Source organism: Heliangelus exortis, chromosome 1 (assembly GCF_036169615.1).
Source record: "Heliangelus exortis chromosome 1, bHelExo1.hap1, whole genome shotgun sequence".
Taxonomy (NCBI): Eukaryota; Metazoa; Chordata; class Aves; order Apodiformes; family Trochilidae; genus Heliangelus; species Heliangelus exortis.
The window spans coordinates 97,630,104-97,646,856 of NC_092422.1; the positions used below are offsets into that span (position 1 = coordinate 97,630,104).

At 37.5% G+C, this 16,753-nt stretch overlaps 1 protein-coding gene across 11 annotated transcripts in view; it reads right to left on the reverse strand.

Annotated features, from left to right (window-relative positions):
• Window positions 1-16,753, reverse strand: part of LOC139801345 (uncharacterized) — a 250,803-nt gene that overhangs the window by 43,894 nt on the left and 190,156 nt on the right. For 9 of the 11 annotated variants that reach the window (XR_011728173.1, XR_011728172.1, XR_011728175.1 and 6 more), the window contains one exon: window positions 9,741-9,800. The exons of the other annotated variants lie outside the window; for them this stretch is intronic. The gene's annotated coding sequence lies outside the window, so the exon portion shown is untranslated. The remainder of the gene's footprint in view (window positions 1-9,740; window positions 9,801-16,753) is intronic. 11 annotated transcript variants of the gene reach the window in all.

Below are 16,753 nucleotides of genomic sequence, written 5' to 3' on the forward strand. Positions count from 1 at the left end.
TACAGGCTGCCATGGAATCTAATTGCAGATCCAGAATGAATATCTTTCTTGGGTAACTTTTTTAAAAAGACCAACTACTCCCAGGAATTTAGCATGATACTCCTAGTCTAAAGCAAAAGTTTTTTTCAAGGGATGGTGAAGTTACTGTAGGAAAGTTCCTATTTGATGATTCCTTCGTAACATGGAAAGTTAACAAATTTGTCTCAGCAAGCTAACTGCAATGAATGATATGTAGAATTTTGGGGTATTATTTTTTTTTTGTCTCAGGGTAGTGCTATGTAATAAAATCCTAACAGTATACCTATATAAACATACAGTGTTTTTAGTGTAGAGGGACTTTGTTTGAAAAAAAAAAAAAAGCAGTTATATAGAACTTGATCAAAGTTAATCTCATGGTTTCAAGCCAGACGTACAAAGGTGGCAATACCAGACAACTTATTCTCCTGCTTAAATTTGAGTCATAACTCATGAGAGGCCTCATGGAGGACCTCTATTGCTGTTGCTTTATACTAACCTTATAAACATGACAGTGATCTCACTCTTCTCTCAAACCATCAAAGTATCCCCTGTTGACACTGTATCTGCAATGCGCTACATTCTTTTCCATGGCTATCATCATGTCAGGAAATGAACAATCAAAAAAGTACCAGTAAAGGAAAGTGTGTAAACCAAAAGTATATGGAGAGCAAAAAAAGAAAAATGAAGGGACTTATGTTTCTCAGGTGAACCCAGATAAATCACTTTCAACCATGGAGATAAAGTTGCAGTTGAGGAGACTCGTAACTTTCAGATAAATCATAGAATCATAGAATGCTGGGGACTGGAAGGAACCTCTAGAGATCATCAGGTCCAACTCCTCTGCCAAAGCAGGATCACCTAGGGCAGGCCACACAGGAATGTATCCAGACAGGTTATGAAAGTTTCCGGAGAAGAAGACTCCACAGCCTCACTGGGCAGCCTGTTCCAGTGTTTCATCAACCTCACAGTAAAGAAGCTTCTCCTCATGTTGAGGTGGAACTTCCAATGTTCTAGTTTAAACCTATTATTTAATTGTAACCTTGTCCTATTACTGGACACCACCAAAAAGAGATTGGCCTCATTCTCTTGACACACACCTCTCAGATATTTATAGACATTAATAAGATCCCCTCTCAGCCTTCTTTTCTCAAGGCTCAACAACGCCAGTTCTTTCAGTCTTTCCTCATAGGAGAGATGCTCAAGTCCCTTAAACATCCTTGTAGCTATCTGTTGGATCCTGTCCTGTACCTGTTCCAGATGGGGTCTTATCAGGGCAGAGCAGAAGGAGAGGACAACCTCCCTAGATCTGCTGTACACACTTTTCCTGATGCACCCTAGGATACCATTGGCCACCAGGGCACATTGTTGACCCAGGGTGAATTTACTGTCCACTGGGAATCCAAGCTTTCTCCATGGAGCTGATTTCCAGCAGGAGGTATCCTAATCTGAACTGGTGGTTGGAGTTATTCCTACCCAGGTGCAGGACTCCGCACCTGTCCTTATTGAACTTCATGAGGTTGACTTTTGCCCAGCTCTCCAGCCTGTCCAGATCTCACTGGATAGCAGCACAGCTTTCTGGTGCATCAGCCACCCCTCCCAGCTTTGTATTTGCTGAGGGTACACTCCATCCTCTCACCCAGGTTGTTGATGAAGATACTGACCAAAACTGGACCCAGTACTGACCCCTGGGGATCACCACTGGTCACATGCCTCCAACTTGACTATGTGCCACTGATGTGCCTCTGGACTCTGTTGTTGAGAAAGTTATCAATCCACCTCACAGTCCAATTGTCTGTCACACTTTGTTTGACTTTTCTTAGGAGGATATTATAAGAGACCATGTCAAAAGCTTTACTGAAGTCAAGGTATATGACATCCACTGCTTTCTCTTCCTCTACTCACTTGGTCATACCTTCATAGAAGGATCTCAGGTTTGTCAAGCACGATTTCCCCTTAGCAAATCCTACTCCTGAAAAACCTTCTTTCCTTTCAAGTGGTTAGAGATGGCCTCCAGAATGAGATACTCCATCACCTTTCCAGGGATGGAGGTGAGGAAATAAAGGCAAAATATGATCATGGAAATGTATGAATATAAAATGTAACCCACTACTCTTTACCCAACCCAAAAAGCAAAGCAGACAGTTAACAAAGGTGTTCTGACTCTAAGAAAAAATATTATTGTGTTATTCATGTTTCTGTATCTTTCTGCTTCAGCTTCAGCTCTTGCTCTTGTTGGAGCACCAGTCCTATTCAAGCCAGACAACTGTATTAATCAGAAAGCCTTAAAGTAGGTGTGAGATCTTCCTATTAAAAAGGAGGTGCAACAAAGGCAGTAGAGAGCAATGGTATCTGTGCCAATATTCTATAAGATAAAGTAACATATCATTCACATTTGCAAAAGAAGTGATAAGGAGAGAGCAGTCAGGTATTTCTGAAAAAATGAGAATGTCTGGCTAGAAAAAACAAAAGGCATGGTCTTTGTTTTTTTGAACTTTCAGATTTTGAAAGTATTGCTGAAAAGACTTCACCAATGTGAGGTTTGTTCATACTGTTAGAATGAAAGCAGGGGTGGAGGGAACAAAATAAAATGGGGATTTGCATGAAATTTCCATGTAAATGATATAATTTACAAAAAAATACAGATGAAATATCCAGAAGCCTAGTACAAAATTATGCTACCAAAATGATCACTCTGATGTAAATATTTTTACTATGTGAGAAAAGACAAAGCTGAAGGCATTTCATTTTCAGTAGTATGTAATGCAAAAGCATTGTGTTTCAATCTTGTTTTTAACTGTGCTATAAAAGCAATATTTGCACTGAAACAGGTCCTGCCATCCGTATTTAATTTTAGTTTTCTTAAAAATACCAGAAGCCACTCTTAATAGATAAATGAATGCCATATGAAACCACACTGAAAAAATTTGAAAAATTTTAAGTACACTTCTACTCCAGCTTTATCAGTTAAGTAACATATCACAGGTCTCTTACTGAAGAGTTTCAATAGAGGAGTTTTAGAGATTTCTAAGGGTTGTTTGTCAAAGGACAGATTTGCAAGGAAAACCTTTTCGGGGATTGCTTTTAAATATTTTACTACATTCTTTACCTAAAAATCTCTAAAGAACTTCAACTTATTTGAAGACAAGAAGAAGATAAATACAGCATGAGAACAAGTGAAACTCAGCATTTTCTTTTGTTAAAATGGAATGGCAAGAACAAATTATAAGGGCTACAGAGAAAAAGACATTTTATAATTACTTTCAGCTTTCGTAATGTAAATCTATAGGATTATTTATAACAGCTTAAAATACACCATATCAACTATATTGACCCATATTCACTCATATATTTTTGACAGTTCAGTGGTATTTAAAGACCACAAAATAGCTAAAAACTTCCTTTACCTACTTTGGTAAACTGGACTAATCACAGCTATACTATCCAGAAAGATCTCTGAATGGTTGGGTCCAAAACACCCAAACTCTGTCAGTGTGTCTGACCCATGGGTATTAACTCATTCCTTTAATCTGTTTTCTTTGGACATGCCTCTGGACACAGGCAGTATGGGCTGCAGAAGGAAATCCAAACTCTCCCCAGCTCTCTGAAACAGCTTAATCGTTAAGAAAATCAGGATCTGACATGAAATTGGGGTTTCGCTGTGCTCTACATTTCTGTGTTGGGAACCAGAGTTAAGGCCTTGGGTCATGCTTAATCTTTACCAAAGAAACTGTGGCAAGAAAAAAGGGTGTTTGGCAAGTCAGTGTCTCTGCAGTCATTTTTTCTGTAGGACCAAAGTTGTGAAATGCTGAGGAACTGTGTCTCCCAGAGAAACCACTCACTGGTAGCTGAAGATCAGTTGGATCTCAAGATTTGTCCCAACACATCCTAATGTATAATTCTTCTATATGCAAGAAGCAAAAGAAAGGCACAAGGACAACAACACTAGGGCTTACAGGAATAAACAGTTACCTGGGCCCTAGATTGGAACACAGCCATCTGTAGTCATCTTACAAAGTGCATTTATTACCTACAGCAGCAACATAGCAATATAATGGTGAGTACTACATGACTGACTAATATTCCAGCCCCACTGTAAAGGCAAAAAATGCCAGACTTTGCCTAAAAGAGATAATACATTTTATGACTTCAAAATGAAATCATGGAAGACCTAAGTCCATCCATCTGTTTTTAATAGAGCTTTTTTCCCTTTTGTTTTTCATTCTCTACCTTAATCCTCTTCAAAATTACCTCGCAGACTCATTCATTTTTGCTCATAACTTAGTAACTCTTACCAAAACAAAGTATTACACATTAGAGGGCAAAAGTACTAAATTAAAGAACAGAGAAAGAAATACAGAAAATGTATATTCATTAAAACTGGTGATGCTGCAATGACAAATTTGCAAAGCAACTTGCAACTCTGACTGATAGAATTACAGATTTGTCATGCATTTGAAGGACAGATGAAACATTTCCACATTTTCTGCATCAGTCATTTCTATTTGATTCAGCTTAGTATAAACAGTCCCCCTGATTTTGCAACTAATTGAAGAAATAATATAAAAGGATTGAACACCTGTTGCTCTCTTGGCAGAAAACAGCAATTATAATGTTTCTTTCCAGTGGACTTAAAGTATAAAAGAAAAATTTTAAAATAAAAAATGAAGAAAACATACCAGTGACCAGGGTCTTTTTGAATCCACAGAGAATATTACAATTTTTAACCATATTTTAGGTGGTCCCTGTTAAGCTTCATCGGTTGATGAAGGTCTTCTCTCTATCCCCCCATGTAGCCACTGCCCCCTTAAGCGTTTTCCCTTAGCTTGGAATAGTGTTGATTCACTTAACCTCTTCTCTCATGTTTCCTGAAAACTTTTAAGATGGGCTTAAAATCCATTGCACATCCATCTAACTGTCATGCAGATCCTCTTTACCAACCTCCTATGACAAACATCAATTATGGAAAATAAATGCCATTAAAAAGAAAAGCCATTTTTTTTATCTCCTCTTTTCATCTTTTATCCAGGAAGGTGACTAAGCAAGACGCAAGCTGAAGTAGAAAGAGTCAAACATAGGGAGCTGTAAGTAAGTGAATTTTTGAATTGGCGGGACTGAAAGGAAAAAAATAATCAACACACAAGCAAGAATGAAATCCACTTAAAATAAATATTTGTAACTTTCCTTGCTGATGCAAAACCTAAAACAATTAACAGTGGAAATTTCAAGTATTTTGGTACGGTCACCTGCAATAAATGTGAAGCAAGAAATGCAGTGCTTTGAAATACCCTGGGGAAAACTATTTGCTGCCAGCTTGGGAGCACTATGACTTCAGTCCTCATCCCTGCAGGGGACAGATGCATCTCACCCTCCCCTCAGCACACAAGTGTCTGCATGCCCACGGCTCATGTCACTGGTGTCCCGCTAACCACAACATCACAGGAGCAGGGCTCAGCTCTTCTGCTTTATAACAACAAACCTCAAGCTATTTTCTGACAAAATTAAAATTATTATGATTGCTAATTATAATTTAGTAAGTGCTACTCCTTTTCATATTTTATGGAAAAGTACATGGAAACAGTATCAGTTTTCCCCAGCTATTTTGGAATAAGCATCACTGGCTGATCCAAATGCTCCTACTATGCTAGTAATGCTTTCCATCACACTGGTGAGACCTCATCTTTAAGGTCATTTTCAGAAAGAGGCCTTACTTAAAAATCACAGTGGATATACAGGCACAGTCCTTTTCCCCTTGTTTTATATCTATTTCTGGGAATGGCTGAACTATGAAAACCCTCACTGTTTTTTCTCTTTGGTAAGATACCTGCTTATGTGATGTAAATATCTCAAGGATTTCTTCTTTTTCCAAGATAAGGAAGACTGGAATGTAGCATGAAATGGAAATGAACAACTTTAGGAATAAACCTTCACAAATATGCCTACATCTCCTTATTCAGAATGGGATCAAACACATACATTTTTGCCTTGGCACATCCCAGTATTGCTTTTTAAAAAAATACGTGCCAGGCATACAGTGACACAGGGGCTGAGGAGGGCAAATTCTGCCTGTGGCATCAGACCTCCATGGATAGAGGTATTTGGTACTGGGACTCACCACTGCCAGCAGTGCCTGTAGGGACCACTCATGTAAGGCATATTACTTCTCCAAGTCCTGCTGAGCTAGGAAGATGCATCAGAACTCTAACAGGGGCCAAAAATGACATGAGCACTGTGGGTAAGGGTTAGGCTTACATACTGTATAGACTGAGATCTCTGAGTGAGATTAGGCTGAGCAGCACATGAAACAGGACTAGGTGGAAAAACGGGTGGAGCTGGAGGTCATTTGGATCTGTGTTCATAACTCCTGAGTTGTGCAGGTACAAAGAAAGAATATCACCAGACTAAGGAAGATCAGGATCAATCTGTGACACTGCCTGATGCTACCCTGGTATCAGGTTGTAATAGTTTTTGGGAAGTATATTAAGGACAGAAAAAATTGTTCTTTCCCCATAAGCAGCAACAAAAATCAACTGTATAGGATGAGCTATTTCTACGAAGAAAGAATAAAGCAATAAATACTTGGTATTTTTCTGAATTTATAAATAAAAACAAACTTTAAAGGCTTTTTTCTTAACAGAATAAAGTCATTATCAGTCTTTCCTTAAGTGCCTGCAGTATGTAGTTGCAGTCCATTAAGACACCATTTTAGCATTGTTCATAACAGGATGTAAATGAAATAATCAAGTAATGAGGACTATTTCAACATCAATAATGCCTCAGAATGATTATTATGTACAGCCATGACACAATACCTTTTTTGCATAATTTCCCTGATCAGATTAAAGTGGTGATGAATTCCTCGATGGCTCAAGTGTGCTCCAAGGAAAGCTAGAAGGTTGTACAGTTAACTCCCAGGGTGTAACTCTAAACCATACAACCTACTACCTCAACCCGGATGCACACAGCTTCCGACGGTGACCATAAAGTCTTCTCCACTTCTTCAGCCTTTCTTTGAAATGTGACAGCAGCCACAGCCCTACATATTTCCCATGAGGGTAGGCTTTTGAACTGTGGTTATTCCAATTTTTCAGACGATAAGGCATGTTCTTAGATTTTTCTACTGCAGAAGTAAAATTTCTGTCCTATCCTGTTTTCGTATTTATAAAGATACATACATGTGTGTTTTATGTGTATCTATGTTTGACAGGAATGATGCAAGTCCAACTACATTTCTGGAAAAAAAATGACTGTTCAGTCTTATTCTACAAAAAACAAAACAACAGCAAAACAACAGCAAAAAAACCCAAACAACTTAAACAACAAACCAAACAAAAAACCCAAAACAAAATGAAAAAAACCAACCCAACTTCCTGTATTTTTCAACATTTTTTTTGGTAATGGTATCTTTAATGAAGCCAGCAAGTGGTATATCCTACTCTCGCTCATTGGAAAGAGACTCTCTCTTTCCCTCATATCTCTGAAAATTTGAATCAGATAATAAGCCAACGGTGTTTAAAGCAAACAACAAAAGAACAAATTGCCCAAACAAGTTTGAAGACAAAGCAATGGACAAGAGAAGCATTCCAAAAACAATGTATAATTCTGTACACTCGGTTGGGTTTGTTGTAAAATACCACTACAGTGTGTACTACATAAACTTTTGCCAGATCACCATACTGACACAGACCCATAGAAGCGAGCTTGTGCAGTACGTTTCAACACAAGATCGGATCTACGGGTTTATGCCAGTTGGCATTGCTGATTAGCATTTCCTTTCTAAATTGAGACTCAAAAGGCTTTAAACTAACAAACATACGAAGCAATGTAGGAATGAGTATTTAAGAGTATAAATATTACCATCTATTGCGAAAAGGAGCTTCAAACTTAACTGCATAAATGGCGGATGCATCAAACAATCCAAAGACTTGTAACTAAGTCTCCATGAAAAAGGACAAAAAAAAAAAAAAACCCAAACATTTCTTTTTATGGATTGACAGCACAATATTGTTTTGCCTTCAGCAGGAATTAACATCCTTTTGCACACACTTTGCCTTTCCCAATGAACTCGCAACACCCAACGACTTGCATCTGACTACAGCTTGCATACAGCAGGCAAGACTGGAATCCATAATTGGGCATGACATAGAAGTGAACAATACAGGTTTGTCCTTTGTCACTGAGCTCATATCAAATACTACAACCAAAAATAAAAATCACTCCACCAGATCTGAGGAGCAATGAGGCACACTGGAGTGCAGTTCCCGGACAACGCTATAAAGATTGCTGAGCTATTTCTTCATGTTACAGAGCATCCTGACAATAACTTTTTGATTAAACAATGCCCATTAATCAAAGCAAAGAAGTTAATTTGTGTATTTTATTCACCGATCTTCCCCAAAATGCTGTTCCCTAATATTAAAAATGCAAGTAGATACTCAATCTTGCAAAACTTCAGTGTTAACTCCTACAACAAATCCTTTCTTCTTGTGACCAGCAAGCAGTACAATACAAATTATCACACTGAACGCATAGTGTCCTATGCAACAGACTGAAAAAAGGTCCTTCGAGGCATAACCAGTAATTCAGAAAGGTGAGACACATAAACAGTTTGATAGCTTACATATTCTAAATTAAAGCATTGCTAAGTAATACATCTTTAAGCGCAGTATCTGACACACCAGAATAACTTGTAACAATATAGCCACAAATATATTTGGAAAAAGCAGGCACAAGAAGTAGGTAAAATTTAAAATCTAGATGCTATGGAAAAGTCTCTTAAAAGCTTAGTGGACTACTGAAATCTGTATCTGTAAATAATATTTAAATGCCTGCCTTCCACTGAAGGCCCAATTCTGCCATTGTTAATCGGGAAAAACTTCATTCAAGAGTATGAGTGCTGCCAAAACCAAAGTTTTTGAATCAGGGCAATGCTTCATTTTATTGCAGACTGCAACATGTATTTCTAGTTCAGTAATGACAACTGAACATTAGAAAATGACTTTTTTTTAATTAATCTTTTATTTTTAATTTAGTGGATTTAATCTAGCATATTCAAGCATATCCTTTTGCTTTTAGATATAACGGTAATTTCTGTTCTAGAACAGTCAGTTTCAAATCTGCTTTCACTTTAAGTACAACACTTCAGCACTCAGAAAAAAGGATAATTTCATAATTGTTTTCTGCTGATGCTGAGGTGATGTAAGACAAGCACTCAAACTAGAATAGTTATCCGAGTACCAGAAATAAGTATGCAAACTACATATATAATTATAATTTACTGAATTAGTGTAACAAGTGCTATAAAATTGCTTATCTGCTTATTTTTTAAATTTTTTTTTAATGCATAGAAGAGACATTCCATGTTTAAAAAAATAATTGGTCAATGCATTATATAGTTTTATGCTAGCAAACACGTATGTGTACTATAAGTATACTAGTAACATAAATATATGTGTTTTATATATTTACTAGGTATAACAAAAGAACAAATTATCTGTTGATCTTTCAATTAATTCTAAAGCTTCATGGAAACATACAGTATCAAGTCTACACAAATTGCAATATTCCCAATAGAAAGTAATCAGAACAAAAGTTTAATATGTATCTGTGACGTTATATTTGTAGGCTCTATTAAGGAAATAAATTCTTTTAAAACTAACCTGCTTCACGTTCTTAACATTAACTTTATATTTTAACTAAAAAAATATTTAAGATCACTTTATTACCTTCGCTGAATTCTGGTACAATTAACTTCTTCGATTTTCTTTTTAATTATTTTTCTTTCCCTAAAACAAACAAACAAACAAACAAAGTGAAAGATTTTGAAATATCTGGTTTATGAAAAGTATTTTCAGAACAACATGAAACACAGACAAAATTAGTAATTATGCTTTTAATATGCAAAACCAACACACAACTGATGCCCCTCTCAGGGCCATGGGAAGACATGCTGTGAACACACGCACTTTGGCAAAGGACCTGTTCATTTAATATTTCCCAGTCCTTTTTCACTCAATAGATACTTTATTTTTAACAGAAATTTCAGAAAAGAATGAGCATGCCTAGCAAAAGTACATATTTTCTATCATGTAGTCCACATGATGAAGTACTTTGGTACAGAACTTCATAAAAATACTAGGAGAAACTAAATGGCTTAAATTAGGAAATCTTTGCAAAACTTTACAGAGAAAAAAAATAAATATGTTTATATTTACTAAGAACAGATATAGAAATCAGAGAATTTTCTTTCCAACTCATGCAAGCCTTACTTTCTTAACAGACTTAGGTACTAATGATGTACACATTTATTATAAGAAAACTGTTGGGGAGGGCAGTTTCACCATAAATCTAAGAAACACTTTCTGGTATGAAGTGGCTGCATGGAGGTATATGTTTCCTATACATAAGATGTCCATTCAGCAATTTCCCAGAATTCATTGCAGAACAACAAAATATAAAGTAGTAAAATTAGCATATAATCTTAGAAGTTAGCCTTATCAGTAAAAAAAAAAATAAATAAAAAAATTAAGGCACATGTTAAAACACTTCTATTTTGTAAAGTCATAATATATTTATAAAGTTTTTTATAGACAAATAGCTATCATAAACATTTTGAAAAAAATATCAGGGTTTCTTATGAAAAACACAACATGAATTTCAAAGTAATTTCTAGCTGCGGACATCTGTATTTTTAACATATATTTTACAATTATGAAAATTATTTTTAAAAATATTACATAAAACGCTAATTTGCCTGAGCTTTTCAAAATCTGACAGTCAGAATTTTGTTACACACCCTTCCAATTTTGTAGTAATATGTTACAACAGACTGACAAATGCTTTAAGAAAAAGGCTCTCCTGAAGCAACGTATGCTCAAAACTTACTTTAAGTCTGCATGCACTTAGCACAAACATTCTGAATGAATATCATAAATACTGTTTTAAGCTATTCCTGAACAAGTGCTACTTTACCGAACATCTTAAAATAGTCACTGTTACTAGCTGCAAACCAGGCTTGCTTCATGAATGTCCCAATAATGTGCCTTTTATTCCATTGCTTATTACACTGACCTCTTTGTAATGTATTTAGACACGAATTATACAAAACTCCTATATGAATTAAATCAATAATAACTTTAATATACTGGCTACAAGAGCGGTCCTTTCCTACAGCTTAACATGTTCTGGTTTTTTATTTTTTTTTCTTCCCCTCTTTAGAAACTGAAAGCATGAGTCACACTATAAAAAAAGAATTTACTTTCCTTAGCAACCAGATCTAAATACCCACAACTTTCTTAGAGATAACCAGAGCTTAGACTGAATTAATGTAACATTACGGTCTTTGCATAACTCCAGTGCTTAGCTAAGACAAAATGTGCCTAACCACTTATTTCTACAGACAGTCATTTTTTTTTTGTTTACTTTCTATTTTTAGCAGTATTAGATCAAACACACCCCCAGAAAGTTAGTTTAATAAAGTGTGAACAGCTGGCTAAGTTAAAATTAATACACAAGGACTAAGTTTCAAAACAACATGTTTTAAACGGCTTGAAAAAAAAAAAAAAAAAGAGGAAAAAAAGAAAAGGAAGCTATACCTGATATGATAGGTACGTTTTCACCCAGTGCCAAATACTGCTATATGAGCAATAGTGAAAAAGAAACAAACAAAAAATTCATTGCTTCTTTCTTTTTGTTTGTTTTTAAACTAAAATAATCAATCTCCTAGGCTCGTTTTGTTACACCGTTTTAAGAAGCTCTAACACATCCTGATGTCTCTGTAGTGAAACATGCCAGATTTTTTTTTTTTTTTTTTTTTTTTGGAAGCAGAAGAGTCACTTTTTTTTTTTTTTTTTCTGCACTCTTGTATGTAGGACAAACTCAGATTTGTTTCTTCTTCTTAGGGCTCCTGTTCTTTCTCGGAAGAAGACCAGGATGCCTGTCTTCTCTCTCTCTCTCGCTCTTCTCGGAATTCCAAGCACAAAGCACTGCGCAAAAGCTGCACCAATCCTTGCCGCAACTGCCTGCACAGGACTAGAGGTGGGGAGAGACCAGAAAATTCACCTCACCCCTGCGCCGATTTTTATAAATGGGGATTGCACAAATCTGCCGGAGCAAAGGGGTGAGAAGGCAGGGTGCCAGTTTGCTACACTATGCTGCAATGATCTCATGTTCAATGCTGTCGCCCCGTTTGCCCGGTTCAAACGCCTGTTCATTAAACAAGAGGAAGGAAAAAAAAAAAAAAAAAAAAAAAGGAACGATATCAGAAAAATAAAAACCAACTTTTATCCTTCAGACACTCAGGAGGGCTGTTCTAAACTACAGTTCAGCAATAAGAAAATAAAATGTAGTTTTAAAATGCAGTTGTGAAGTAAATATATTCTGCTTATATTTTCTTTCTTTCTTTTTTTCTATTTGGAGATAAGAAGCAGAATTTATCAGGCGTGAAAGGGACAGCCTCCTGGTGGTGTGCCAAAAAAGCCAGAATAAAGGCAAAGTTGTGCTTCAAAGCTCAATTGCTTGCTGAGTCTGGCTAAAGTCAAGTATTAAGATCCACCATTTTCTGAGCCATGTAAGAAAAGAGGAAAAAAGTCAGAACGGGCGCTGCTTTCCAAGTCTCCGTTGGCACCATCACAAAATCTCAGCCGTAAGGTCACATGATCCTCTGCCAAATGTGGAGTGCATTCCCATAAACCATTCTGCTGATACTGCGAAGGCAGCTATTGTCTAGTTTATACCCAAAGTTCAGCCCACTCTTCATTGAATTAGCTGAAAAATGCATCACCTTTGGGGGTTGGGAGCCATGGAAACGTCTACCTGGCAGGCTGCCCACTTTTTCTGCCCATCAACCAGAGATGGAATTGTGCTGCCTAATGTAATGATGACTAGGAATGTGAAGAGTCGTCCAAAGTGAATCTGATTCTTGCAAAGCCTGCTTCATTTGCACAGCAAACTCTGGCTTCTTGTCGTTAAAAAGGGGAGGGAAAAAAAGAAAAGAAAAAAAAAAAAAAGAGAAAGCGCCTTTCTCCTAAATGTAGCAATTAAAGGTCTAGTAAAAATGCCTAGTCTGCAACTTTCCTTCATAACACACTGAAATGGTTCCTGAAATAAAGCACTTGGTAAACACAAGTTTTCTGATTTAAAGCAGTATGTGCTTTTCCCCGAGTTAATGTGGTATCCCCTGGATATTTTTATTACCTATGGAAAAAAATAAACAAAAAAACAAAACCCAAAAAACCCAAAACAAACAAACAAAATAACCCCCCAAAACCCTACAGATCAGATCTCTTCTTTTTTACCTGTCTTTATCATCTCTTGATTTTATCTAGCACAAATTATACTCGTGTGTGGCAATACCCACTAGTAACAGAGGGGATGCAATATCGCTGCAATCTCCCTCAAAGCAGTCTCCTGAGAAAGCTGGTTGTGCTTCCAGCAGCACAAACCCCTTCGACTGAGCTCTCTTATCTTCACTAGTGAGTAGGACATCTGGTCTGCAAGTTCATAAACCAGCACATTCAAGACCAGTCAGCACCACCCCTTCTTCAAAATGCATTTAATTTGGTTATCATGAAAAGAGATGTAATCAAGTGGAAGTTATAAAAGATGTAATTTAATACATAAACTAAACAATAGATCTAACTCTTCTGCTACAGAACTGGAATTCTGATTTTGTCCATCTATTGTTCTAAAGTAAAATGTCACATAAAATGTCACTTCCAAATGAAAATACCATGTAACTCACTAAGCAACAAACACACACCAGCACCTAAAAACCTTGTATAAGAAGAATTTATCTTGGAACTCAGCATTGTGATCAACTGAACAAAAATCCACTCACTGTTTCTACATCATGAAGCTTAACAGCTACTGCAAAAAGAGATATTAAAAATATGATAATGTCTCCTATATTCCCATTAATAGAAACAGAGCCATGGGAGGAGCCTCTCCAACTAATAGCATCAGTACAAATGCTCCTGTGAAAAGGTTACATGCTGAAGACATTATGGCTAAAACTTGGGAAGGAAGGGCTAACAAAGTGGAAGACAACAGGCTAGAAATCTCAGCAGGAGGACAGGAAAAGCCATTCCCACTGCAGGCAGTAGCTCGAGCTCGGCTACTTTTACATTTTGTTTTACAGTTCTTTCCAGTTTCACTTTATTTACCTGGAGGGAATTGAAGGTTCATGAATGAACGAAGGAAGCATGAAAATGGGGGCTTTGAAGTAGAAGATGGTTACAACAGTGGTGCAGCCCTCAGAGGGAGGCCTGGGGGCTGTCCACCAAATGAAGGGTTGTCTGGGCTTGCAGCATCCCCAGCTGGGACCTGGGCTGTGCAGGTGGCAGACTGGCTGCTGGAGTCAGCCCCTCCATGGCTCCTGGCACAGTCCAGAGGCCTATACCCTCATCTGGGGAAGGCAGGCATAGCTGGGAGGAGGAGGGAGCTTAGAGCAGCCTCTCTGGATTATATGGGCAAAGCTGGTGTGGTCCAGAGGATGGGGAGAAAGAGCATCCACCATGGCCCAGCAGCAGTGAGGAACTGGGAGGAGATGCTGGATGCGACATCGGAGATGGAAGCAACCATGCTTTGCCTGCCAAGCCAGGGCCCCTGGGATCAGCCCAGCTCTGGTCAACTGATGTGAGCTGCCTGGAAGAAGAGAAACTTTCCATGGTCCCAGTAAATCCACAGCTTAGTTCCTCTGCCCTCCAGATCTGGAGCTTTTCAAGGTCCAGCAGCCAGAAGAAAGCCCTCCAGTGCAGTGGCATGGCACAAGCTCTCTTGAATGGACTTTGAGAGTGAAATGCCACATGTATGGTTTTGAATCCAGAGACCCTTTTCTCTGTGACCTAAAAAAGGCTGCCTATGTGCTACCAGTTATTGAAAATGCTGCTTGTCACTCCAGAAACTTGCCACAACAGCACCACAGCTTGGACCACAGGGACTCCACTGACTACCAGGCATCACAAGCAAACTCTGTGTCATTATGCCTCAGCCATAAAAATTACACATCTGCTGATTCTCCCACTATAAGATTATTTAAAACTAATTTTGTTTCTCACAAAATGTTTGGCTCACAAAACTCAAAAAAGTGAACTCAAATGTCTTCAATAAACAATTATCTAGAAAAATATCCCATTTTTATAATTTTAGTAGTTCTCTTATTGATTTGGATTTGAGTCAAGAGATCAAAACAGATTGTCAATTTTTTTAGCAGGGCCTGTGAGACAAGTTTGGTTCGCTCCATCTTATGTTTTACTATCAACCATTAAAATGTTTAGGCCTCAATATAAGTGTCTTCAAAGTAACCACTCACAAGGGTGCAACCTACAAACCCAGGTGCATTTTGAACCATGTCAAAAAATATGGTTTCATTACAATTTAGCAGAAATCTCCTACGAAACAACAATTACTTCATATCCTGTTCACATTTACTACTGTTACCAGTGATAGCATGTGGTAAGGACAAGGGAACAGCCTGACTTTGAGATGCCAGTAGAGGGTTTGCCACCAATTACAAATAACAAGAAGCAAACGTCTTCATTGGAGAAAAGGGAATGGAGCCTTCCTCTGCCTGGAAGGCAGGAAGAGGAAGGCAAAGAGGGAAAGAAACCAGGACTAGGCTGAGAGTTTCTGCTCACAGCTGAATATGGTTTTTGCATCTCTACTGAGCTCCCAAAGGGCAACCAGCACCCCAACTTTTTTTAGCTTAACAGGTCATTTGCAAACTAACTGGAAAGGAAAAATGGAGCCTTCCCTAGGCAATGACATTCTATACAAGAAAAAACTGAAGGGAATAGAGAAAGAAACATGACAATGCTCTCAGTGTGAAGGGAGAGAGGGAAGAAGGGAATTTCTGCTCTTTCACATGTTTTTTTTCGAACACAAAACCAAAATTAGTAAGTAAAACACCACAGTTACTACCAGTTTAAAGTTGAAATATGCAAAATTAAGAGGATAAGAAAATTCTGGATATGTTACACATTTCTAGATAACTTTAATGCACTGTATTGTGTAGCATAACACTTCACAATAAAATGGTCCTGCTTAGCAGACCACATTCTCAAAAGCCCTAGTACAGAGAGGTGACAAAAATTATTTGTAAAATACATGCAAATGAAAGGTTATCATCTGCTTGATAACTTTCATTTTATCTTTGAATGGCACTGTGCCTTATATTTTTTTCTGCCTTAAGGTTAACAGCACTGAACTAAGAGACTTTAGCAAGATGCTCTATGGTAAGAGCCAGGGTGTCACTCATCATAAAATTAACTGGAATTTTTCCTCTTTCTGAAATTTTAGTGAAACAATCTTGCTTTAAGCTCCTTCCCCTCTAAATTTTTCACTGTGTCATCTGCAACCTATTTAAATTTTGGCCACTTTGGCTGTATGGCCAGTTATATGAACTTCACAGTCTTTCTGCTTTGCTACCAGAGAAAGAAAAACTTTTGAAAAAGTTTAAAAAGCCCTGAGTAACACACAACTGATTTTCTTGTTCACACACACAAACCCTTCCTCACAGATGTTTTAAGATTAGCAATTCCCTTAAGAGAGCAGATATTCATAACTAGCAAAGGGTGCAAATCTGATTAATTAAATCGGCTACTGAAAATTTAGATAAGCTTTTCCCAATAACTACATCACAGCATAGAGAAACCATCCACTGAAAACAGGACCCATCCTTCTCTTCTTCACAGGGAAATTGTACACTAAGTAGCATGGCTACAGTGCTGGAGAAAGGCTG